Genomic DNA, 26,701 nt, shown 5'->3' with positions numbered 1-26,701 from the left:
TTATAGGTATAGGGCAGTATTGTAATCTAAATACAAATGGGAAAAAGAGTCCTAAACCTAATCTAGAAAACAAGTAAATAGAGTTTTATTTAGAAAAGGATTTAAGGAATCCTTTCTAAATACAACTAGTGTTTTCTCTTTTATGCCAAACAATTTAAATTAATGATGACCAAAAATAATAGGGCTGATTTGGGCCTAATTTAATCACCAAAATCAGCACTTAAACAATTATAAAAAGCCTTGAGTTCTTCGCCATCATTTGCAATTGGGCTTGAATTGGATTTCCACCATTTTTGAACATAACCAATAAAGAGTTGTCTTAATTGTTTGGACTTAGACCTTGTGATTGGCCCAACTGGTACTCTTAATGGATCTTCAGTAGTTTGGGTTGCATTATGTGGTCAACCATGGATCATGGACCCTTGTGAAACTAGAGTCTTAAGCCTACCTTTTACTAGTTAGATTCTAATTAGGAATCCTAAACCTATATATCTGTTAGGAATAAAGAAAGTAGGCATTTACTAGCCTAGAACTTGTGTTTAGGACTTTGCATATAGATTTGTTGATGTTCTTGTGAGTCCAGATGTCCCTAGATCATTATATGGTTTATGTTGAGTCTTGGCATGTTTAGGAATCGTGTTAGGATGTATTTGGTGTGATTCTTGGTTCAATTCCGTAAATTGAATACGTGGTGTTGTCGTTATATGTTTAAATGTGTTTGAATATGGTTTCGGGTTCCACGAGAGACCCCGGAACCAAAAGTTGCCTGTGTATCAGTGGGGGGTAGGTGGGGGGACTGGACACCCGCCACCTACCCGCTGCCCGCATTCACTGTTCCAGCAGGCTGCCAGCGGGCGGTGGTCTGCCCGCCGGCCACCTACCCGCTGGAATCTCGGCGTGGTTTGTGGTGTTTTTCCCCATTTGATGTTTCCCCGTATCCCGTTGTATCCCCTTTGTCGTGTATGAGTCTCGTTTGGTGTTTTAGGCATCGTTCTAGATTTTTTTGTGTGATATGTGTTATTGTTGTTGTTGTGTTTTGCTTGTTTTGTGATTATGTGTTGATTGATTGATGATGATGAGTATTGTGGTCATTGCGCAATGGCCAGTGTGACTGATGATGATAATGAGATTGTGATTGGTGGAAAATAAACTGTTGGCGGTTTGCACCACTTGTGCCTGGTCATTGTACTAAAGGTACAGGCCATAGCAGTGACTGTGGTAAGGCCACACACCCACCTTCGACTAGCTTGCCGTTGAGCATGGGTTAGGTTATAAGTGCTGCGGTGTCATGTTAGAGCTACATGCGCTAACCCATTGATATTGGCACTAGAGGTGCGGATCATTGAATGGCATTGTGGCACCACCTTGATATGTTGGTGGTTGAAAGGTGGATTCGTCGGTGGGGGCATGTAGTTACCCGGAGGCATAAGGGTGGGGATATAACGGTGGCCTGGAGGTATAGGTTGGAACTGATATAAGGATGGAGGGGAGTTATACGGTTGGAACTTGGTATAAGGTTGAGGACGATTTGTGTGCTTTGTTGACTACTTGCTAATTGATTGTATTGAATGCCTTAGTTATTTGCATGCTTATTTGCCTGTTATGTCTTGCATTGCATGGTTAGGGTGTCTATTAGCTCTTATGATTATTCTATGACATTGAATCTGTTAATATGTGTTTAGTGTTGATCTTGGATTTAAACTAGAGTTTCGTAAGTTTATATGTATTCCAGTTTCAAAATGAGTTTCTTATATCTACCTATATTGTACTTAACGCGTTGGAGTGGGTTACCAGCATTATTCGCTGACGGTTGTTACACCGAATGTTTTTCAGGGACAGTTGAGTGGCTTTGGAGCGCGCTAGTTGGATTCGTGGACTTAATTTAGATAGTTCTAGCTTGGATGAGATGGTCAGCGTGCCTTGATTTATATTTGGGTATTAATTACGCTTTGTTAGTTAGTTTAGCCTGTGCATCTGAGTTCACTAGCTCAGGTGTAGCATAGCACCCCGACTATCATGTTTAGTTTATGCCCTGTTCGGGAATAAATAATAGAATTACCTTTATTCCATAAGCTTTAAAAGTTTTGAAAATTAGGGGTGTTACAGTTGGTATCAGAGCCTAAGTTCAACCATAGGACAATGCCTTTAGGATAAAACTTTAAAGACGTTAGGCTTGAATTCTAAGTGTTTGAGATCTTTAGGAATGGACTTTAGGACATTAGGCTTGAACTCTAGGTGTTTAAGTACTTAGGGTATAGGAAACTTAGGACGCTCGGTGAGACTGTGAGTTCATCTATCATTGTCTGCTTAACTTCTCCTTACTCTATTCTGTGCATAGCTTAAGAGTCCCCCATAATTATCACATCAAGGTAAGGATGAGAACCCCTAACTTACCATTACGATCGGTGTTGATCCTGTGAACACCGGAATTACGCCAACGAGGAACCAGTTGAGAATCCCCGAGCCTCCTACGCAAGGCTCGTTAACCCAGAACCCTCAATGAGGCTTACGCTCGCACCGCCGACCTTCACCGAATCCAAGTTCTACAACGGGGAGTTCAGGAACAGATCCGGAAAAGGAGTAACGAAAGTGGGAGACCACTTGTAAAGAGAACTAGAACGCCAATTAAATACAAGGAGGTGAAGTAACGCATGAACAGCACCTTTGCTTAATCTTTAGTGCAAGTTAAGTATACCATGTTGACTTGTGAACCCTTTGCCTCGGCTTAAAATATCATTCGCCCTTGAATCCCAGCCTCTAGACATTCTTAATTGTTGAAACCCTTGCCTCGAGTCCTTGGTTATCCTTGAAAGCAATTAAACACCCGTTATGCCTATACTTACTCTTTGTTGTATCTAATTCATCCTTAGAAACCTTAAATCGTTATGAGCTTGGAATCATTATCATTGCTCTAATTCTGTATCCCTCTCTTTCGAACCCTTGCTAAAACCCTACAAGTGGTGAAAACCCCTTGCTTTGTCTAAATAGTGTGAAGTTTGATGCTTATTATGTTGATGTTAGGATAGTTGTTAAAAACGACTCGGTTATTTGCTTAAGCATGAAAGTTGGGTTATTTTCCTTATTAATTCATTCATACATCGGCTAAGGACTTGCACATTATTGCTTAATTATTTGGTCAATATGCATTACTTGGATACTTGTAATTTGGTACTTGCAACTGACGACTTTATTTGACCGAAAATTGCTCACTTTTCTTAATTGTGATCGTTCGATTATTTTGATAGTTAAACTTACTTATAGCTTGATAAGTACTTGCATGAGTTTTCCTGAAAGTTGTGGGATCGTAGCTTTATTCGTTAGGAGGGGAGGAATGTGATGTGCGATCCGGTGATGTCTTAGACTTTCGCTTAAGTCTCCCGTGTTCGTTGTTGATATCATAATAATGTTATGCCTTGATGTTTACCATGTATTCAAGTCACTTTCGTAGTTCATATGAGTGTGGAATTGTTCGGACTTGAATTGGTGCATTCTTGGGACTTTTCCGGAAGAAATTCCTTCTTCCTAGTCACGTTCCAGTGGAACCTTGGCAGGAGGTCGACCTCCCACCACGTGCCCACTGCCACATTCCAGTGCGACCTTGGCAGGCGGTCGACCGCCCACCTCGTGCCCACTGGTACGATATGATGATTTCTTGACTTCTCGTTCTATTGATCCATTGTGCGCTTGTATGCTTTCCTTGATGATTCCTTATGTGTTTAATATGCGAATACCAATCTATACTTGAACATGAAGGTTGGATTATTTCCTAATTATATATATTTAATAGATAAATACATAGGTATGTAGGAGCATATACATGTACGGTACGTAGTAATCCTTGTTCCCTAACTCAATTACCTAACATCGTCACGAACCCTATTACATGTTGGGCCCAATACTATACTCGTAGTTCTAATATACGTGTACATAGTTATACATGTATGTGCCAAGTTTTAACCTAGAAGACAATCTGAGAGAAACCGGGAGAAATCTATGAAACCTAAATCAAGTGGTCACTTCAAAACTATTTTGGGAAGAAATCCATTTTGACCCCCCCAAAACTATTTTAAGACTATCCTTCTAGGCTTTGGTCCATGTTGCATGGTGGACATGTTTCCAATGCCTTGTCCGATACTCTTGATCATTAAGATAGGAACCCCCTGAACAAACATTTATACATAAATAGGTATATCCCTACTATTCTAAACATATTCCACTAAACTTCTATTATATATATATATATATATATATATATATATATATATATATATATATATATATATATATATATATGTTAATCCTATAGGTATCTACAAGTTTACAGTTAGCGTATCCTAACCCTGAAATATAATTCCGTACAAATTACATTACTCTTATATTTCAGGGTTAGGATACGCTAACTGTAAACTTGTAGATACCTATAGGATTAACATATATATATATATATATATATATATATATATATATATATATATACATATATATATATATATATATATATATATATATATATATATATACATATCTTGAGATAACCCTAATTATACATTTCCCCCTCGCATAATCTCTTGGTTGCCACTCCTATCTTTCCTAAATAATTAAGAACTTTAGCATCATCATCAGGTCATCAATTGATTAAGAAATTAGCAATCAAAGGTCTTCAATTCTAAGTTGCTTAGGTATTCTAGGCTTCTAGAGGTAAGATTTATGCCAACCTGAAATTTATTTACCCCGAGATAAAACTGATCTTCCTAAGTGATTTTGTGATCAAATTCTGTCAAGATTTCTCAAGGATAAATCTTTTTGGCATTTTTGAACCTAGGTTACTTTACTCGTAATATTAAAGAATATCTGTATGGGAATTGCATGCTCAAATTGTAGGTGGAGATTTATATTTTCATGGTGTATACATTGGGTGTCAAATAAGATAGTTCGCATGTTTGTGTTGAAATACATACTTACACACATTCATGTATATATAAAGCATGTTAGACAAAACTGTATGTTATATGGCATCCCATTATGCATATATACAATATTATTTGGAAGCAATTAGCATATGCATGTCAATACTTGTATACTTAGTGTACTATGAACAATCCCGTATAACACCTCGCGTATTCATGGCATACGAATTAGGCATAAAGTATTCATCTATGAAATCCAGTCAAATATTCCGTATGTGCTAAATGTTAGTATTTATGTAAATAACAACTCGTAAGGACCGCCAAGTGATTTCACAACAAGAATCAATAACCGACTACATTCCAAGAAGGAAGGAAGCATGCCAAGAGCTTTCGCTACTAGAAGCATCACCAAAAGGGCGCAACAAGCTAAATTTCAGGGAGGACGTGAAGTCGTGCTAAGGATCTCACCTACCAAAGAAGAGATGAAATTCAATAAAACGAGGAAACCAACCCAAAGTCCCTTGATCCTTAAGAAACCCCAACAAGAATCGGGAGTTGAGACCTAAGGATTGGCTTTGCTAACCGACGAGGTCAAGACTTTTGGGCATTTTGGGAGAGTATGCACAGGATTCATCAAGAGAATTCCTTCAAAATCGGTAAGGATGGATGAGACTTTATGTTATGGTAGAAAATCAATAGTTAATTTAATTGGATGCTATTAATCCATTAAATTGATCTTAGGATACACCACACAGTCACTACGCAATAAAAGGGTGACAAATGGTCTTGTTCATAGCATTACCTATTTGGACCGATCAAGTCTTATATTTTTTGGATGTTTTCATTATTTAAAGACATTGAATTAGTCATTTATTTGTTTTTGTGCACCTGGTAGGATTAGGAGTGTGTTAAATCTAAATGGAGACTTTATCTCCACATAGTTAGTGGTTATCAACTTTTCTAGCTACTTTGTAGGAAATGTGCTTCCATTTTCTCCACATTTCCCTACTTTTAATTACCCATTTTCAGATTAATAGCTTAGAAAATAGCTATAAATAGGTTGAGACTTGTACATTTCAGTTGGTTGATTGATGAAAATTGAAAGCCATGTGTTTTCTCCAACTCATGAGTTATAATGAGTTATGTTGAGGTGGACCTTATCAGTGATTGTGTGGCGTCCAAGCTCAATTTATTTGTCCAGGCCTTTGTGACTAAGGCTACTATCCTTTCTTTTGTTTCCCTTTTGCCCATAAAGTCAAAATCCCAAAAATAACATTTACCATAATCAGTACAAACCAGCAAGCTACGCACATAATTTGGTTTTGCAAATCGTGAAGTGTCCGGGGCTTCTTTTATGAGATTCTTCTACCATTCAAACATAAAGAGGGTGAAGAATCATATCACTTTAGCTTAGGAAGAAAAGATCAACGGAAATCTTAGAGTCAAGCAGAGGCTAATAGGAACCAGTACACATGGAATCCAGAAAGGGTAAATAGTGGGCTCATCACAAGGCCCATAACGACGACCTTAAAACATCATTGGTGGAAGAAACAACAAAGACCAATAATAAGTCCATTCGATAGAGGAAAATATTATAGTGGCCAATTTCAAGTGATATCATGGATCGAAGACAATGCTTACAAGATTCGAGGTCGAATCATTTTCAAGAAGGGGAGGATGATGCGGCCCAACATATGAAGATCCATTAAGAATACTAATTGGGCCAATCACAAGGCCCAAGTCCAAACAATTAAGGCAACTCTTCATTGGTGATGTTCAAAGATGGTGGAAATCCAAGTCAAGCCCATTTGCAAAATATGAAGAATAACTCAAGACTTTTTTATAATTGTTTAAGTGCTGATTTTGGTGATTAAATTAGGCCCAAATCAGCCCTATTATTTTTGGTCATCATTAATTTAAATTGTTTGGCATAAAAGAGAAAACACTAGTTGTATTTAGAAAGGATTCCTTAAATCCTATTCTAAATAAAACTCTATTTACTTGTTTTCTAGATTAGGTTTAGGACTCTTTTTCCCATTGTATTTAGATTACAATGCTGCCCTATACCTATAAATAGGGCACATCCATATCAGTTTTAGACAGGCTTTAATTCAATAAAATTCTTAAGTTTTTCTTTACACTTGTGTAAGAAACCTTATGGCTAATTGTGGACACAATTAGTGGTTAGTCGTGGACTCGACTAGCAAATTGATTCGTGGACTCGAATCAATCTTACTTTCTTCAGCCCTAGATTTAGGTCCGTGGACTCGTTCTTGAATCGAAGGAAACTAGATCCGACTCTAGTTGATTGAAGATTGCAACATTGAGGTACTTGAAGCTACAATGGGATTCTTCCAAGTCTTTGAGGATTCGAGACGAAGGGTTTCTCGTGAGGTTTAAGGTATTTCGATCCATCTCTATCTTTACATTGAGAGCAATTCTTGGGACAATACTCATCTTATTTGAATCTTGGACTAGGTTCATATCAATTTGGTATTCAGAGCCTAGGTTTATCTCATTATCATTAGAAATTTGGTTTCTTTGGTTCCCTAGGTTTATCTCGTTCTTATCTTACATACTACTTTTATTCGTGTCTTATTCATTAAAACCCCCCAAAAAATTTTCCTTTGCATTCTTGATTGTGTTCTGGAATCTTGATACATGTTGTCCAGTTTCTTGAAAAACAATCCAGAAAAAGTTTTCCTTTTTTACCATCCAATATCAACGAGACCTCACACCTCCTAAGCACCATATTATCACACATTCTGTCAGGAAAACAACCCCATATCACCCTTACCTATATCCAAAGCTCATTTACGCGCAATCACGTCGCAATCACACCCTGTCCAGATTTCCGCGTTCTGTGACCAGTTTCAAAGAATGACCTATATCTCGAGATCCACCGGTTAGTTTTATCTGAAATTTTGATATGTTTTAGATCTCTTCTGGGGCGTTCTATTGATATATTATTCACTTTCTAATTCCTTACGGCCATTGAGATATTGATCTTCGAAGTAAGGACAGAGTTTCTGTTTTTCTGGGTGATTCTTGAAATTCTTGGTTCTGTTTTGAAGGGGTTGTGTGGATCCTCTTGTTCCGAAATTTTTTTTGATATTTACAGTAATTATTTGGAGGTTATTTATCAAAAAAATCAAAAAAAAATCAAGAAAGTTGAAAAAAAAAAAAGCAAAAAAGAGAAAGCAATAAAGAAGAAGAATAAGGTTGGGGAAAGAATTTGGCTGGTAGGAGAATTTTGGAGGGACAAGGAAGGGGAAAAGTATAAGGTTGGAAGGAGTTTTTTTAATGATTCCTAATTGGTTGTGGTACACGTGAACCCATTTTATATTCTATTTGTCTCTATCTCTTGATATTGGTCTTGCATATCTTTCTGCCATACTTCCTTCTTTGGTTTCCTTTTTTTCTTTCAAATCTTGCTTAGTTTCTTTGCTTGTATTGTCCTTTTTCTTTGTTTCTTGCTCTCAATTTTATTACCTACCTCGCGATACACCTTACTCTCAAAGGCTTGTGAAGTTTTCCAAGGTACGTTTTCTTGAACTTTGAGGTTGAATCCATACCAACTTGAGTTCCGGACTAGAATTTTCCTTTTTGGAAAAAGGCTTGTGAGAGTATCTGCCACCTTGAGCGATACACGAGTGGAGTGTGTATTTGTAAGAGTGTGTAGTGCTCCCCCAGAGCCATATAATCCACCTCTTACCTGCGAGCTGAGAATAGTGAGGGAGTGAGCCAACTTTTTGGCTTCACTAACGTGATTACTCACACATCTTCTTGTTTTTTTAGATATTTTGTTTCCTATACAGATGGCTGATCAAGTTCCAAACTTTCCCCAGACTTTAGAACAAAAGATAGACAGGTTACTCAAACGAATGAATAATTTGGAGCAACGCTCACAGCAAGTGCAACCACCACACAATGATGAGCGACACCTGCCACCAGTAGGAAGAGTGGATCCTATATGTCAAAGGATCCAGCAGCGTAATGCGGAGTTGGGAAACATTAAACATGAAATTCCTAACTTCACCGGTGAGAAAGGACCTACCGAATACATAGAATGGGAGAATGCTGTTGAAACTCTTTTTTATTTAATGCAATATTCTGATCTTACAAAAATTAGGATAGTTGCTACATCTTTTAAGGCGTATGCATTATCTTGGTGGCGAAAAAGAAATATAGAAAGAGTTGCTAATTTTATTCCCTATGAATCTTGGGTTCAAGTGAGGGAAGATATGCGCCTAACTTTTCGTCCTACATCTTTTTTCTATGATCTTGAAAGAAAATTGCAGGGAACGGTGCAAGGAAAAAAGTCAGTTGATGAGTACTACCAAACTACAAATATTTTGCTTAAACAGGGAGACATACATGAAGAAGAGACAAAAACTGTTGCTCGTTTCGTACATGGATTGAACTTAGAAATTCGATGTGGAATGAGTATTCAGAGATATGACACCCTTTATGATGCCTTGTATGCTGCATGTGAATCTGAGGCAAAAATCAAAGAGATGAAATTGTACAAGTCCAACAATGGTGCATCAAGATGGAACAACACAAGTTCCACCCCTAAAAGGCGTGATGAACATCCCCCTCCAAGAGATGATTCACAAGAAAAAGGTAAGTGAGGCAGTGAGGCCTCAACATGATAGAGAATTGATTTGTTATAGATGTAATGGGAGAGGCCACATAGCTCGTGATTGCCCTAACAAAAGGGTAGCTAAGATAACAAAACAATCTGAAAATTTTGCTTCTTGTCTTGAATATAAGTCTAAGGATGAGGTATGTGACCATTTTGAAACTCTCAATGAACATGTTGAGGGAGAACCATTCATACCTTTAGATTCTGATTCTAAATATGTTGCTAGTGAGTCTAGTCATACTGTTGTTGTTAAGGAGGTTTTGAATGTTCACCCTTTAAAAGAAGATGAGTCTCAAAGAGAAAATATATTTTGTACTAAAGGGTCAATGTAAGAGAATGCTTGTGCTATGGTAATAGATTCTAGAAGTTGCACAAATGTGGCTAGTGCAACTATGGTTAAATTTCTTCAGTTACCTTTGCTTAATCATCTAAATCCTTATTGTTTGCAATGGTTAACTGATGTAGGAGAAGCTAGAGTAACCAAACAGGCTCTTATTCCTTTATCTATTAACAGTTACTCTGATGAAATCTTGTGTGATAATATCCCAATGCAGGATGCTCATATCTTGTTAGGTAGACCATGGCAATTTGACAGAAAAATAAGTTATGATGGAATGAGGAACACTTATGTGTTTCACATGAATGGAGTTACATATGTCTTGCCTCGTTTGTATCTTAAACAAGTAGAAGAAATTCAATTGACATTGATGCAAGCTCTCAAACCAGCATCAAAGGAAGAAATAAAAGAGAGAAAAGTGGAACCTCCATGTTTGGAATTGCAATCACCACTCCAATCTTCTATTTCGGTTTGTAGCCAAACAAAGGGACCACAATCAGTGATACAGTGGAAAGGACCAGCCCAAGGTGTCAAAGTGCAACCTCTCTTGGTAACTACAAAGGATATTAAGCAAGAGAAAAGAAGGGGAGTAACTATTTACTCATTTTTATTTCAAAAGCATGCATTAAAATTCTCTAGATTTGTTTGTCATGTTTCTATTAATGAGCTCCTTGCTAGATGTGTTAGAAATTTGTTTGCGTCCATACATCCGAGATTCCTTAATTTTGATTTTACTAAAATTTTATTTGATAGAGATAAGGAATCACTGGGAAGTTATAAGGCACATTTGAAAACTTCTTATGTGAAATACTACTTGCTCAAGGGGTTTTCTTTCAAAGTCAATGAGATTGGCACTTTTTGCTTGGATTTGAGCAATGATTTAATTATTGATTCACATAAGGGACAATTTGATTTTCCAAAGAGTGATGATGTTTTGCATGGATATTTTCATTGGCCAAAGAAGAAAAAAGATGTAGAATCTTATGTTCATAATTGTGCTACTTACCACCACAATGCATCTAAATCATTACTTGATATTTTCATGCATTTTGTGTTTGGTTTAGCCTTAAGCTCTAGGCGGAAAGATTTTGTGCTTATTGACAATTCGAACAAGATGCATAAATTTAATATGTCTCATTTTGTTGAATTATTACCATCCAGAATGTTTAAATTCCCTGATGTGTCATTAGACTTAATTGCCTTACTTGTTGATTGTAGGATGATGATTGGAGCGACTCATGTCAAGCATCCCAAGAAAAAGTTCCATGAGCGTGATAAAACAGAAAGTGAGCTTGCTACTTTGTCTTTCACTGAAGATTTGGATTCGAGGACGAATCCTTTTCAAGAATGGGAGAATAATAGGAACCAGTACACATGGAATCCAGAAAGGGTAAATAGTGGGCTCATCACAAGGCCCATAACGACGACCTTAAAACATCATTGGTGGAAGAAACAACAAAGACCAATAATAAGTCCATTCGATAGAGGAAAATATTATAGTGGCCAATTTCAAGTGATATCATGGATCGAAGACAATGCTTACAAGATTCGAGGTCGAATCATTTTCAAGAAGGGGAGGATGATGCGGCCCAACATATGAAGATCCATTAAGAATACTAATTGGGCCAATCACAAGGCCCAAGTCCAAACAATTAAGGCAACTCTTCATTGGTGATGTTCAAAGATGGTGGAAATCCAAGTCAAGCCCATTTGCAAAATATGAAGAATAACTCAAGACTTTTTTATAATTGTTTAAGTGCTGATTTTGGTGATTAAATTAGGCCCAAATCAGCCCTATTATTTTTGGTCATCATTAATTTAAATTGTTTGGCATAAAAGAGAAAACACTAGTTGTATTTAGAAAGGATTCCTTAAATCCTATTCTAAATAAAACTCTATTTACTTGTTTTCTAGATTAGGTTTAGGACTCTTTTTCCCATTGTATTTAGATTACAATGCTGCCCTATACCTATAAATAGGGCACATCCATATCAGTTTTAGACAGGCTTTAATTCAATAAAATTCTTAAGTTTTTCTTTACACTTGTGTAAGAAACCTTATGGCTAATTGTGGACACAATTAGTGGTTAGTCGTGGACTCGACTAGCAAATTGATTCGTGGACTCGAATCAATCTTACTTTCTTCAGCCCTAGATTTAGGTCCGTGGACTCGTTCTTGAATCGAAGGAAACTAGATCCGACTCTAGTTGATTGAAGATTGCAACATTGAGGTACTTGAAGCTACAATGGGATTCTTCCAAGTCTTTGAGGATTCGAGACGAAGGGTTTCTCGTGAGGTTTAAGGTATTTCGATCCATCTCTATCTTTACATTGAGAGCAATTCTTGGGACAATACTCATCTTATTTGAATCTTGGACTAGGTTCATATCAATTTGGTATTCAGAGCCTAGGTTTATCTCATTATCATTAGAAATTTGGTTTCTTTGGTTCCCTAGGTTTATCTCGTTCTTATCTTACATACTACTTTTATTCGTGTCTTATTCATTAAAACCCCCCAAAAAATTTTCCTTTGCATTCTTGATTGTGTTCTGGAATCTTGATACATGTTGTCCAGTTTCTTGAAAAACAATCCAGAAAAAGTTTTCCTTTTTTACCATCCAATATCAACGAGACCTCACACCTCCTAAGCACCATATTATCACACATTCTGTCAGGAAAACAACCCCATATCACCCTTACCTATATCCAAAGCTCATTTACGCGCAATCACGTCGCAATCACACCCTGTCCAGATTTCCGCGTTCTGTGACCAGTTTCAAAGAATGACCTATATCTCGAGATCCACCGGTTAGTTTTATCTGAAATTTTGATATGTTTTAGATCTCTTCTGGGGCGTTCTATTGATATATTATTCACTTTCTAATTCCTTACGGCCATTGAGATATTGATCTTCGAAGTAAGGACAGAGTTTCTGTTTTTCTGGGTGATTCTTGAAATTCTTGGTTCTGTTTTGAAGGGGTTGTGTGGATCCTCTTGTTCCGAAATTTTTTTTGATATTTACAGTAATTATTTGGAGGTTATTTATCAAAAAAATCAAAAAAAAATCAAGAAAGTTGAAAAAAAAAAGCAAAAAAGAGAAAGCAATAAAGAAGAAGAATAAGGTTGGGGAAAGAATTTGGCTGGTAGGAGAATTTTGGAGGGACAAGGAAGGGGAAAAGTATAAGGTTGGAAGGAGTTTTTTTAATGATTCCTAATTGGTTGTGGTACACGTGAACCCATTTTATATTCTATTTGTCTCTATCTCTTGATATTGGTCTTGCATATCTTTCTGCCATACTTCCTTCTTTGGTTTCCTTTTTTTCTTTCAAATCTTGCTTAGTTTCTTTGCTTGTATTGTCCTTTTTCTTTGTTTCTTGCTCTCAATTTTATTACCTACCTCGCGATACACCTTACTCTCAAAGGCTTGTGAAGTTTTCCAAGGTACGTTTTCTTGAACTTTGAGGTTGAATCCATACCAACTTGAGTTCCGGACTAGAATTTTCCTTTTTGGAAAAAGGCTTGTGAGAGTATCTGCCACCTTGAGCGATACACGAGTGGAGTGTGTATTTGTAAGAGTGTGTAGTGCTCCCCCAGAGCCATATAATCCACCTCTTACCTGCGAGCTGAGAATAGTGAGGGAGTGAGCCAACTTTTTGGCTTCACTAACGTGATTACTCACACATCTTCTTGTTTTTTTAGATATTTTGTTTCCTATACAGATGGCTGATCAAGTTCCAAACTTTCCCCAGACTTTAGAACAAAAGATAGACAGGTTACTCAAACGAATGAATAATTTGGAGCAACGCTCACAGCAAGTGCAACCACCACACAATGATGAGCGACACCTGCCACCAGTAGGAAGAGTGGATCCTATATGTCAAAGGATCCAGCAGCGTAATGCGGAGTTGGGAAACATTAAACATGAAATTCCTAACTTCACCGGTGAGAAAGGACCTACCGAATACATAGAATGGGAGAATGCTGTTGAAACTCTTTTTTATTTAATGCAATATTCTGATCTTACAAAAATTAGGATAGTTGCTACATCTTTTAAGGCGTATGCATTATCTTGGTGGCGAAAAAGAAATATAGAAAGAGTTGCTAATTTTATTCCCTATGAATCTTGGGTTCAAGTGAGGGAAGATATGCGCCTAACTTTTCGTCCTAAATCTTTTTTCTATGATCTTGAAAGAAAATTGCAGGGAACGGTGCAAGGAAAAAAGTCAGTTGATGAGTACTACCAAACTACAAATATTTTGCTTAAACAGGGAGACATACATGAAGAAGAGACAAAAACTGTTGCTCGTTTCGTACATGGATTGAACTTAGAAATTCGATGTGGAATGAGTATTCAGAGATATGACACCCTTTATGATGCCTTGTATGCTGCATGTGAATCTGAGGCAAAAATCAAAGAGATGAAATTGTACAAGTCCAACAATGGTGCATCAAGATGGAACAACACAAGTTCCACCCCTAAAAGGCGTGATGAACATCCCCCTCCAAGAGATGATTCACAAGAAAAAGGTAAGTGAGGCAGTGAGGCCTCAACATGATAGAGAATTGATTTGTTATAGATGTAATGGGAGAGGCCACATAGCTCGTGATTGCCCTAACAAAAGGGTAGCTAAGATAACAAAACAATCTGAAAATTTTGCTTCTTGTCTTGAATATAAGTCTAAGGATGAGGTATGTGACCATTTTGAAACTCTCAATGAACATGTTGAGGGAGAACCATTCATACCTTTAGATTCTGATTCTAAATATGTTGCTAGTGAGTCTAGTCATACTGTTGTTGTTAAGGAGGTTTTGAATGTTCACCCTTTAAAAGAAGATGAGTCTCAAAGAGAAAATATATTTTGTACTAAAGGGTCAATGTAAGAGAATGCTTGTGCTATGGTAATAGATTCTAGAAGTTGCACAAATGTGGCTAGTGCAACTATGGTTAAATTTCTTCAGTTACCTTTGCTTAATCATCTAAATCCTTATTGTTTGCAATGGTTAACTGATGTAGGAGAAGCTAGAGTAACCAAACAGGCTCTTATTCCTTTATCTATTAACAGTTACTCTGATGAAATCTTGTGTGATAATATCCCAATGCAGGATGCTCATATCTTGTTAGGTAGACCATGGCAATTTGACAGAAAAATAAGTTATGATGGAATGAGGAACACTTATGTGTTTCACATGAATGGAGTTACATATGTCTTGCCTCGTTTGTATCTTAAACAAGTAGAAGAAATTCAATTGACATTGATGCAAGCTCTCAAACCAGCATCAAAGGAAGAAATAAAAGAGAGAAAAGTGGAACCTCCATGTTTGGAATTGCAATCACCACTCCAATCTTCTATTTCCGTTTGTAGCCAAACAAAGGGACCACAATCAGTGATACAGTGGAAAGGACCAGCCCAAGGTGTCAAAGTGCAACCTCTCTTGGTAACTACAAAGGATATTAAGCAAGAGAAAAGAAGGGGAGTAACTATTTACTCATTTTTATTTCAAAAGCATGCATTAAAATTCTCTAGATTTGTTTGTCATGTTTCTATTAATGAGCTCCTTGCTAGATGTGTTAGAAATTTGTTTGCGTCCATACATCCGAGATTCCTTAATTTTGATTTTACTAAAATTTTATTTGATAGAGATAAGGAATCACTGGGAAGTTATAAGGCACATTTGAAAACTTCTTATGTGAAATACTACTTGCTCAAGGGGTTTTCTTTCAAAGTCAATGAGATTGGCACTTTTTGCTTGGATTTGAGCAATGATTTAATTATTGATTCACATAAGGGACAATTTGATTTTCCAAAGAGTGATGATGTTTTGCATGGATATTTTCATTGGCCAAAGAAGAAAAAAGATGTAGAATCTTATGTTCATAATTGTGCTACTTACCACCACAATGCATCTAAATCATTACTTGATATTTTCATGCATTTTGTGTTTGGTTTAGCCTTAAGCTCTAGGCGGAAAGATTTTGTGCTTATTGACAATTCGAACAAGATGCATAAATTTAATATGTCTCATTTTGTTGAATTATTACCATCCAGAATGTTTAAATTCCCTGATGTGTCATTAGACTTAATTGCCTTACTTGTTGATTGTAGGATGATGATTGGAGCGACTCATGTCAAGCATCCCAAGAAAAAGTTCCATGAGCGTGATAAAACAGAAAGTGAGCTTGCTACTTTGTCTTTCACTGAAGATTTGGATTCGAGGACGAATCCTTTTCAAGAATGGGAGAATAATAGGAACCAGTACACATGGAATCCAGAAAGGGTAAATAGTGGGCTCATCACAAGGCCCATAACTACGACCTTAAAACATCATTGGTGGAAGAAACAACAAAGACCAATAATAAGTCCATTCGATAGAGGAAAATATTATAGTGGCCAATTTCAAGTGATATCATGGATCGAAGACAATGCTTACAAGATTCGAGGTCGAATCATTTTCAAGAAGGGGAGGATGATGCGGCCCAACATATGAAGATCCATTAAGAATACTAATTGGGCCAATCACAAGGCCCAAGTCCAAACAATTAAGGCAACTCTTCATTGGTGATGTTCAAAGATGGTGGAAATCCAAGTCAAGCCCATTTGCAAAATATGAAGAATAACTCAAGGCTTTTTTATAATTGTTTAAGTGCTGATTTTGGTGATTAAATTAGGCCCAAATCAGCCCTATTATTTTTGGTCATCATTAATTTAAATTGTTTGGCATAAAAGAGAAAACACTAGTTGTATTTAGAAAGGATTCCTTAAATCCTATTCTAAATAAAACTCTATTTACTTGTTTTCTAGATTAGGTTTAGGACTCTTTTTCCCATTGTATTTAGATTACAATGCTGCCCTATACCTATAAATAGGGCACATCCATATCAGTTTTAGACAGGCTTTAATTCAATAAAATTCTTAAGTTTTTCTTTACACTTGTGTAAGAAACCTTATGGCTAATTGTGGACACAATTAGTGGTTAGTCGTGGACTCGACTAGCAAATTGATTCGTGGACTCGAATCAATCTTACTTTCTTCAGCCCTAGATTTAGGTTCGTGGACTCGTTCTTGAATCGAAGGAAACTAGATCCGACTCTAGTTGATTGAAGATTGCAACATCGAGGTACTTGAAGCTACATGGGATTCTTCAAAGTCTTTGAGGATTCGGGACTAAGGGTTTCTCGTGAGGTTTAAGGTATTTTGATCCATCTCTATCTTTGCATTGAGGGTAATCTTGGGACAATATTCCATCTTTATTTGAACCTTGGACTAGGTTCATATCAGAGGCAAAACTAAAGAAAAAGGATCGTTCGTTCGTCCTTACGTCATAATGAAGTCTCAAACAAGAATAATCGCTCGAAGTCGAGAATCCTTAACCCTATTCTAGCCAAACCCCTTTCCTTCCCTTGTCTATCGAATACCATTTCGTTGAGAAATCCACTCTACCGTTCCAAATCTCATTCTTGATTCCTTATTTCAAATGATACTATAAAAAGTGGCAACCTTATTTCCTAAGTTGCAACTTTGAAAACTTTGATCCTATTTCCCAAATTAAACTTGTCCTCTTGTTTGAAACCCGAATCGTCGACTCTCTTTATCCTTTAAACCCAATCGTTCCCAAAAACCCAGTATACATAGATATATAATTATATATTTTCCCCATAGAATACCTTCTCTATATGACCACCGTACTAGTATTGACTCGTTATCCCCGTAATGATTTCTAAGCTTCGGGGACGAAGCTTCTTGTGAGAGGGGGAGGGTGTAACACCCCGTGTTACGGCCTTCAATCCCGAATTAATTATTTAATTAATCCCGTTAATAATAATTAAAAATGATTTAATTTGGTTAGGGCTCCTTTAATTAATTAATGTGGTCCACCATGGATCGTGGACCCTTTTACTAGTTAGATTCTAATTAGGAATCCTAGACCTATATATCTGTTAGGAATAAAAAAAAGTAGGCCTTTACTATTCAGATTCCGATTAGGATTCCTGATTCTATAAATAGGGATTAGAAAGCAATTAGAACCCTTACCACCCATAGTTATATTACACGAAAATATTCCCAAGAGATTCCCCACCACCAAGCCTAGGGAGATCAATCAGAGGGAAATCTTAGAGAAAAACCTTAATAGCCAAGGGAGGATTAATTAAGGCTAAGAGGTAACCCATGTCTCAACAAAACCTATTTTCCTTGCTATATCTTATTCATTGGCTCTTTTGATATATGATTCTGTGCTTGAGTCTTGATAAAGCTTTGCCTAAGGTTTATATTGTGTTTATGTGATAATCTTGATATTCTTGATACTATGATTAATTATATGGACGATCTTGTAGTTTGATTATGTCTACAACCCTAGGGTTATAACTTGGATTTTGTATTATTCTATTCTTGGTATATTTGGGTGGGATTTCGCATGATCGGGTGTTGAGTCTAGCCCAGAACTTGTGTTAGGACTTTGCATATAGATTTCTTGATGTTCTTGTGAGTCCAGATGTCCCTGGATCGTTATATGGTTTATGTTGAGTCTTGGCATGTTTAGGAATCGTGTTAGGATGTATTTGGTGTGATTCTTGGTTTAATTCCGTTAATTGAATACGTGGTGTTGTCGTTATATGTTTGAATGTGTTTGAACATGGTTTCGGGTTCCACGAGAGATCCCGGAACCAAAAGTTGCCTGTGTATCAGTGAGGGTAGGTGGGGGGACTGACCACTCGCAACCTACCCGCTGCCCACATTCACTGTTCCAGCGGGTAGCCGGCGGGCGGTGGTCTGCCTGCCGGCCTCCCGCTGGAATAGTACCCGGCCACCGGCGGGTGGCTGGCGGGTGGTCTTCCACCCGCCACCTACCCGCTAGAATTCCGACGTCGTTTATGGTGTTTTGTTTCCCTGTGTCCGTTGTACCCCGTTTGTCGTGTATGAGTCTCGTTTGGTGTTTTCGGCATCGTTCTAAAATTTTATGTGTGATATGTGTCGTTGTTGTTGTGTCTTGCTTGTTACGTGATTATGTGTTGATTGATTGATGATGATGAGTATCGTGGTCATTGTGCAACGGCCAGTGTGACTGATGATGATAATGATGATGATGATGAGATTGTGATTGGTGGAAAATAAACTATTGGCGGTTGGCACCACTTGTGCCCGGTCATTGTACTAAAGGTACAGGCCATAGCGGTGACTGTGCTAAATGCACACACCCACCTTCGACTAGCTTTCCGTTGAGCATGTGTTAGGTTATAAGTGCTGCAGTGTCATGTTAGAGCTACATGCGCTAACCCTTGATATTGGGACTAGAGGTGCAGATGATTGAATGGCACTGCGGCACCATCTTGATATGTTGGTGGTTGAAAGGTGGGTACGTCGGTGGGGGCATGTAGTTGCCCGGAGGCATAAGGGGTGAGGATATAAGGGTGGCCTAGAGGTATAGGTTGAAACTCATATAAGGACGGAGGGGAGTTATACGGTTGGAACTTGGTATAAGGTTGAGGACGATTTGTGTGCTTTGTTGACTACTTGCTAATTGATTGTATTGAATGCCTTAGTTATTTGCATGCTTATTTGCCTATTATGTCTTGCATTGCATGGTTAGGGTGTCTATTAGCTCTTATGATTATTCTATGACATTGAATCTGTTAATATGTGTTTAGTGTTGATCTTGGATTTAAACTAGAGTTTCGTAAGTTTATATGTATTCCAGTTTCAAAATGAGTTTCTTATATCTACCTATATTGTACTTAATGCGTTGGAGTGGGTTACCAGCATTATTCGTTGATGGTTGTTACACCGAATGTTTTTCAGGGATAGTTGAGTGGCTTCGGAGTGCGCAAGTTGGATTCGTGGACTTAGTTTAGATAGTTCTAGCTTGGATGAGATGGCTTGCGTGCCTTGATTTATATTTGGGTATTAATTACGCTTTGTTAGTTAGTTTAGCCTGTGCATCTGAGTTCTCTAGCTCAGGTGTGGCATAGCACCGACTATCATGTTTAGTTTATGCCCTGTTCGTGAATTAATAATATATTTGCCTTTATTCCATAAGCTTTAAAAGTTTTGAAAATTAGGGGTGTTACACCTCCACCGCAACGATATCTACCATGTCGGAGAGGGACAATATATAACCCTCGAGGAGGTTTGCCTTAAACCCCTAGAAGAGCAACGAGTGCTAGTGGATCAATTAGTTATCTCAAACAAGAAAATGAAGCGGGCAATGCAAGAAAGCGAGGATTAGGGGGGCAAGAAGAGGAAAGTGAGCCAAGCCAATCGGAACCCGCGCAAGAAAGGGGAAACACAGAGGATCGGTATGAGAGGTCCACCAACGAGCGCATCCTCATGCAACTCTTGAGGCAGAATCGGATCATGGATGAGGGATTCCCATCCTTGATTCTCGCGATGAGCTCGTTGGACAGGAGAGTGGCAGCGATTGAGACCATGCTTTTCGCACATGGAGTTTCAAGCTCGGGAGCTGGAAATCAAGGTACGCCTAAATTTCAAACATTACTTGCCCGCTGCCTTGATCCATCCCCACCTTACACTTGGTAGATGACAAACATGAGCTGCATTTCCCTAATTTAAGGGCCAAACTGCATAACACCTAGTAACGAGAGAAGTGATCTGTGTCTGAGCATAATTCCGTTAACATATAATTAAAAAGGATTTAATTAAACTAGCATTCCCATTAATTAATTAGTATGGTCCACAATGGATCATGGACCCTTATCCTAAATCAAGTCTTTAATTCAATTAGGAATAGGGAAAGTGGGCCTTTACTATTCAGATTCTAGTTAGGACTCCTAAATCTATATATAGGGGATTAGAAAGCATTTAGAAACCCTACCACTATCAATTCCACCACGCGAGACATTCCTCGAGGAAACCTAGCAAAGGAATTCCCCCACCGGACCTAGGAAGATCCATTCAAAGAAGATCTTAAGGAAGAACCTTAGTAGCCAAGGACATTGAGTAGGGATAAGAGGTAACCCATGGCTTACAAAACCTATTTTCCTTGTTATATCTTGATTATTGGCTCCTTTGATAATTGTGTGTATGATTCTGTGATCGAGTCTTGATAGAGGCCTCATCTAGGGTTTATGATTGTGTTTATTTGATAATCTTGATGATCTTGATGTTGTGATTGATTATATGTGTGATCTTGTATTTAATTATGTCTAGAGCTTGTCCCTAGGGTTTATATCGTGAAATCTCGTGTTATGATATTCTTGGTATTATTGGGTGGGTTTCTGCATGTTCGGTGTTGACTCTAGCCTAGGATTTGTCTTTAGGGCCTTGCATATAGATTTCTTGATGTTCTTGTGGTTGCGGATGCTCTTGAACCGTTATGTGATTGATTTCGAGTCTTGGCATGATTAGGAATCGTGTTAGAACGTAATTGGAATGATTCTTGGGTTAATCTTCGTTAATTGAATCCGTGGTGTTGTTGTTACATGTTAGAATGTGTTTGGACATGGTTTTGAGTTCCGCGAACGAACCCCTAGCCGGAATTATATCTTGTACAGTGGGTGGTAGGTTGGGGAGACGAGTCCCCACCACATACCCGTTGCCCGTACTGCCCGGTTCCAGCGGGTAGCCGGCGGTAGGCGACTGGCCCGCCAGGCACCAGCTGGAATGGAGCGCCCACGACCACCGCCCACCCGCTGGAATGTGGGTGAGTGGTGGGGTGTTTTTCCCCGTTTGAAGTTTCCCCGTTTCCTGTCGGTGTTTCGTTGTACCCCGTTTGACGTGTATGAGTCTCATTTGATGTTCTGAATACCGTTCTAGGAATTTATGTGTCGTACGTGTCGTTGTTATTGTGTCTTGATTGTTATTGATTGATTATATGTTGATTGATTGAATGATGATGGGTATCGTGGTCATTGCGCAATGATTGATGTGACTGATGATGATGAGGTTGTGATTGGTGGAAATGAATTGTTGGCGAAAAGCTCAACGAGTGCTCGGTTATCGTGCTAAAGGCACGGACCACCCTTAGACTTGCCTGGCTAAAGGCTTGGGTCAGTGTATAAGCGTCGCGGTGTCATGTTAGAGCTATATGCGCTAACCCTTTTGTATTGGTACTAGAGGTACGGACCATGCGAATAACACTTCAGTGCTACCATGTTGGTGGACTTGTTGGTGGTTACGGAGTGGGGCATGTAGTTGCTCCGGAGGAATAAGGAAGGTGGGATAAGGGTGGCCTGGAGTTACAGGTTAGAACTGAAATGAGGATGGAGTGGAGTGAAAAGGTTGGAACTTGGAATAAGGTTGGAAGATGGTTTGTGTGACTTGATGATTACTGGTTAATTGATTATCTTTGAATCCCTTTGTTGTCTCTATTTGCTATTTATGAGCTTATTCGTCTATTCTGTCTTGTATTGTGTTCTTAGGACGCATGCTAGTCTTTATAATTGTTCTGTAATGTCGAGTCTGTTGTTGTGTCTCAAGTCTTGTTCTTTGTTTAAAACTAGAGTTGCTTAGGTTATATATATGTATTCCGGTTTCAAAATGATTTTCTTATATCTACATATATTGTACTTAACGCGTGGAGTGGGTTACTCAGCATTATTCGCTGACGGTTGCTACGATATGTTTTTCAGGTGATGATCATTAGTTGAGGAGCGCACTAGATGGACTCGTAGTCTTAGTCTAGTTAGTCCTAGATACAGTAGCCGCCCTGCGTGCCGTGGATTGTACTTTGTTTATCAACTTATGGATTACACCTGCCTGGATAGTCTTAGCCTGTGCATCTAGGTTCTCAAACCTAGATGTGCATAACACCACAACAATCATGTTTTGTTTATGCTCTGTTTGGATAATTATTATTAATCTGCCTTTAAATGTTTTAAAAATTAGGGGTGTTACAACGCCGATGATGGGAAGTCGCCGGTAGTTCGAGTCCTCTCTGACAACTAGGATGTGTTGTTTGAACCGGGAACAAAAGCCATATCGGATTATCATAACTTATTCTCTCTTCTTTAATTTAATATAAATAGGAGTTTGAAATTAGCTTTCAATGTCATCAATTCATAACAAAAAATTTCCTTACAACTCATGTATAGCATTCTCTTTATTATTCTCTTTTGTCTTTATACAATTGAGTTTTATTTCATCATTTATCATTTTTATAATTTCTCAGCTTCTAACCCCTCCTAAATTTCTCCTCCCATATTTTCCTCTTGATGTAGCTCTTTCATTTGGTGACCATGAATATGCTAACTAAGCACAAAATAATTAGGGTATATACCATTACTCTCTCAAATTAAATAACTTTTATTTTTACATAATTCTCAATTGTTTCGATTATTTGCTTCTTTATTATCCTGCTATATTTCTAACAAGTGGTATCAGATTGGTTTAATTGATAATTATTTATGAAGATGTCAACTGTCACAGATTGGTTTATTATGCTATATTCCACTATATTCCTAACAAGTGGCATTAGATCAGTTTATTTGGAAGGTCCATATGAAAGTCGTTCTTACCCAGAACAGTTTGAAGAAAGCACTAGCGACGGGAAGAAAAAGGAATCGGTTGCAATGACAGATGAAGAGTGGAAGGTTTGGATGACAAGGCATGTTTGTTAGTGTTTTTTTATGTAAGAAAAAAACCCCAACATATAATTGGTGATATTATTATGGCAAATTAAGATAGGCTTTAGCTTGGTGTCTGTTTGTCCTTAAAGAAGACTGACTGATCAGTACAATCAACAGACGCACTGCTAGAACAAGCCTCTGAAGATCTGATAAAGGAAAGGTTTCTAAAAAGATGGGACGCATTTTCAAGATGACAGTTTTGGAAACAGTATCGGCGGTTCAACGTGAAAGGTATGGACCGAATTTTAAAGATTTCTTTATTCACAAAAAGTCCTACCATCTACAACCAGAGATATTTATGGAGAGTGTCCAAATCAAAGAAGTATATGCATCCTCATTCGTTCGAGAATTAGGGTTGCATTGAAAAAGCCACAACACTCTATACTAAATAGAATACACATATCTGGTTGTTATGCCTCTTCTCAAGACAATAAGTTCTTGGTGATTATGAAGAAGAACTTGAGAAGTATCAATGTTTCTTAAACGATAGGACGCGAAGATCACTTAGTTGTGGGAACAACGTGGGATTGCGTCATTGAAGTGGACTGCATCAGAGTTAGCTCTCCAATTGAAGGGATTTCATTGGACTTCTGCAAGCGTGGCTCTCCGACTTCAACAATCCCAAACCTTTGTAGACTGGGTACTGACCTTGTGTGGGGCACTTGTGAGATTGTTCTTTTCTCTACCTTTGTACATTGGATCATGAGTTAGTGGATTGGACGCCTCGGTGATCGTCCCCAGATGTAGATACACACTGTATCGAACTGGGTAAACAAACATATGTGTTGATTTACTTTCTGTCGTAGTCTTCCACTTTTAAATTAATCTGCATTCTATCTAGATGACTGGTCAATTAAGTATCCGAGTCAGTCAGTTCAGTTTTCTGGTTGCTAGAAACTAAATCAATATTCTTGTACTGAGAATATGCAAAATTACAATGTTTAATTGTTCAACTGTGCTTATCTAAAGAAGTTCTACGTGAGGTGGTAAGTGAGAAGACTGCATTAGAATTATGGTCCAAGATAGAATCGCTTTAAATTACCAAATCTGTGGCGAAAAACCTACGCTTGAAGGAGAGGTTGTACACAGTTCGTATGACGGAAGGTACTACAACTTCTATTAAGTTTCACTTGGATGAATTCAATTCTATTTTATTGGACTTGAATAATATTGATGTTACAGATGATGCGGCCCAACATATGAAGATCCATTAAGAGTACTAATTGGGCCAATCACAAGGCCCAAGTCCAAACAATTAAGGCAACTCTTCATTGGTGATGTTCAAAGATGGTGGAAATCCAAGTCAAGCCATTTGCAAAATATGAAGAATAACTCAAGGCTTTTTTATAATTGTTTAAGTGCTGATTTTGGTGATTAAATTAGGCCCAAATCAGCCCTATTATTTTTGGTCATCATTAATTTAAATTGTTTGGCATAAAAGAGAAAACACTAGTTGTATTTAGAAAGGATTCCTTAAATCCTATTCTAAATAAAACTCTATTTACTTGTTTTCTAGATTAGGTTTAGGACTCTTTTTCCATTGTATTTAGATTACAATGCTGCCCTATACCTATAAATAGGGCACATCCATATCAGTTTTAGACATGCTTTAATTCAATAAAATTCTTAAGTTTTTCTTTACACTTGTGTAAGAAACTTATGGCTAATTGTGGACACAATTAGTGGCTAGTCGTGGACTCGACTAGCAAATTGATTCGTGGACTCGAATCAATCTTACTTTCTTCAGCCTAGATTTAGGTTCGTGGACTCGTTCTTGAATCGAAGGAAACTAGATCCGACTCTAGTTGATTGAAGATTGCAACATCGAGGTACTTGAAGCTACATGGGATTCTTCAAAGTCTTTGAGGATTCGGGACAAAGGGTTTCTCGTGAGGTTTAAGGTATTTTGATCCATCTCTATCTTTGCATTGAGGGTAATCTTGGGACAATACTCCATCGTTATGTGAACCTTGGACTAGGTTCATATCAATTTGGTATCAGAGCCTAGGTTTATCTCATTTTTATCTTACATACTACTTTTTTTTCGTGTCTTATTCATAAAAACCCTAAAAAAATTTCCTTTGCATTCTTGATTGTGTTCTTGAATCTTGATACATGTTCTCCAGTTTCTTGAAAAAAAATCCTGAAAGAGTTTTCCCTTTTTCCCCGTCCAATATCAACGAGACCTCACACCTCCTAAGCACCATATTACCATATATTCTGTCAAGAAAACAACCCATCTCACTCTTACCTATATCTAAAGCGCATTTACGCGCAATCACGTCGCAATCACACCCTGTCCAGATTTCCGCATTCTGTGACCAGTTTTAAAGAATGATCTATATCTCGAGATCCACTGGTTAGTTTTATCTGAAATTTGGATATGTTTTAGATCTCTTCTGGGGCGTTTTATTGATATATTACACTTTCTAATTCCTTACGGTCATTGAGATATTGATCTTCGAAATAAGGGCAGCGTTTCTGTTTTTCTGGGTGATTCTTGAAATTCTTGATTTTGTTTTGAAGTGCTTGTGTGGAACCACTTGGTCTGAAATTTTTGGTGATATTTAAAGTAATTATTTGGAGGTTATTTATCAAAAAAAAAAAAAAAAATCAAGAAAGTTGAAAAAAAAAAGCAATAAAGAAGAAGAATAAGGTTGGGGAAAGAATTTGGCTGGTAGGAGAATTTTGGAGGGACAAGGAAGGGGAAAAGTATAAGGTTGGAAGGAGTTATTGATAGATTCCTAATTGGTCTCTATCTTTTGATATTGGTCTTGCACATCTTTCTGCCATACTTCCTTCTTTAGTTTCCTTTTTCTTTCAAATCTTATTTAGTTTCTTTGCTCGTATTGTCCTTTTTCTTTGCTTCTTGCTCTCAATTTTATTACCTATCTCGCGATACACCCTTACTCTCAAAGGCTTGTGAAGTTTTCCAAGGTACGTTTTCTTGAACTTTGAGGTTGAATCCATATCAACTTGAGTTCTGGACTAGAATTTTCCTTTTTGGAAAAAGGCTTGTGAGAGTATCTGCCACTTGGAGTGATACACGAGTGGAGTGTGTGTTTGTAAGAGTGTAGTGTACCCCCAGAGCCATATAATCCACCTCTTACCCGTGAGCTGAAAATAGAGAGGGAGCGAGCCAACTTTTTGGTTTCACTAACGTGATTACTCACACATCTTGTTTTTTTTAGATTTTTTTTTTTCCTATACAGATGGCTGAACAAGTTCCAA

Source organism: Ipomoea nil, unplaced genomic scaffold (assembly GCF_001879475.1).
Source record: "Ipomoea nil cultivar Tokyo-kokei standard unplaced genomic scaffold, Asagao_1.1 scaffold3100, whole genome shotgun sequence".
NCBI lineage: Eukaryota > Viridiplantae > Streptophyta > Magnoliopsida > Solanales > Convolvulaceae > Ipomoea > Ipomoea nil.
Note: the sequence above shows the minus strand (reverse complement) of the source record.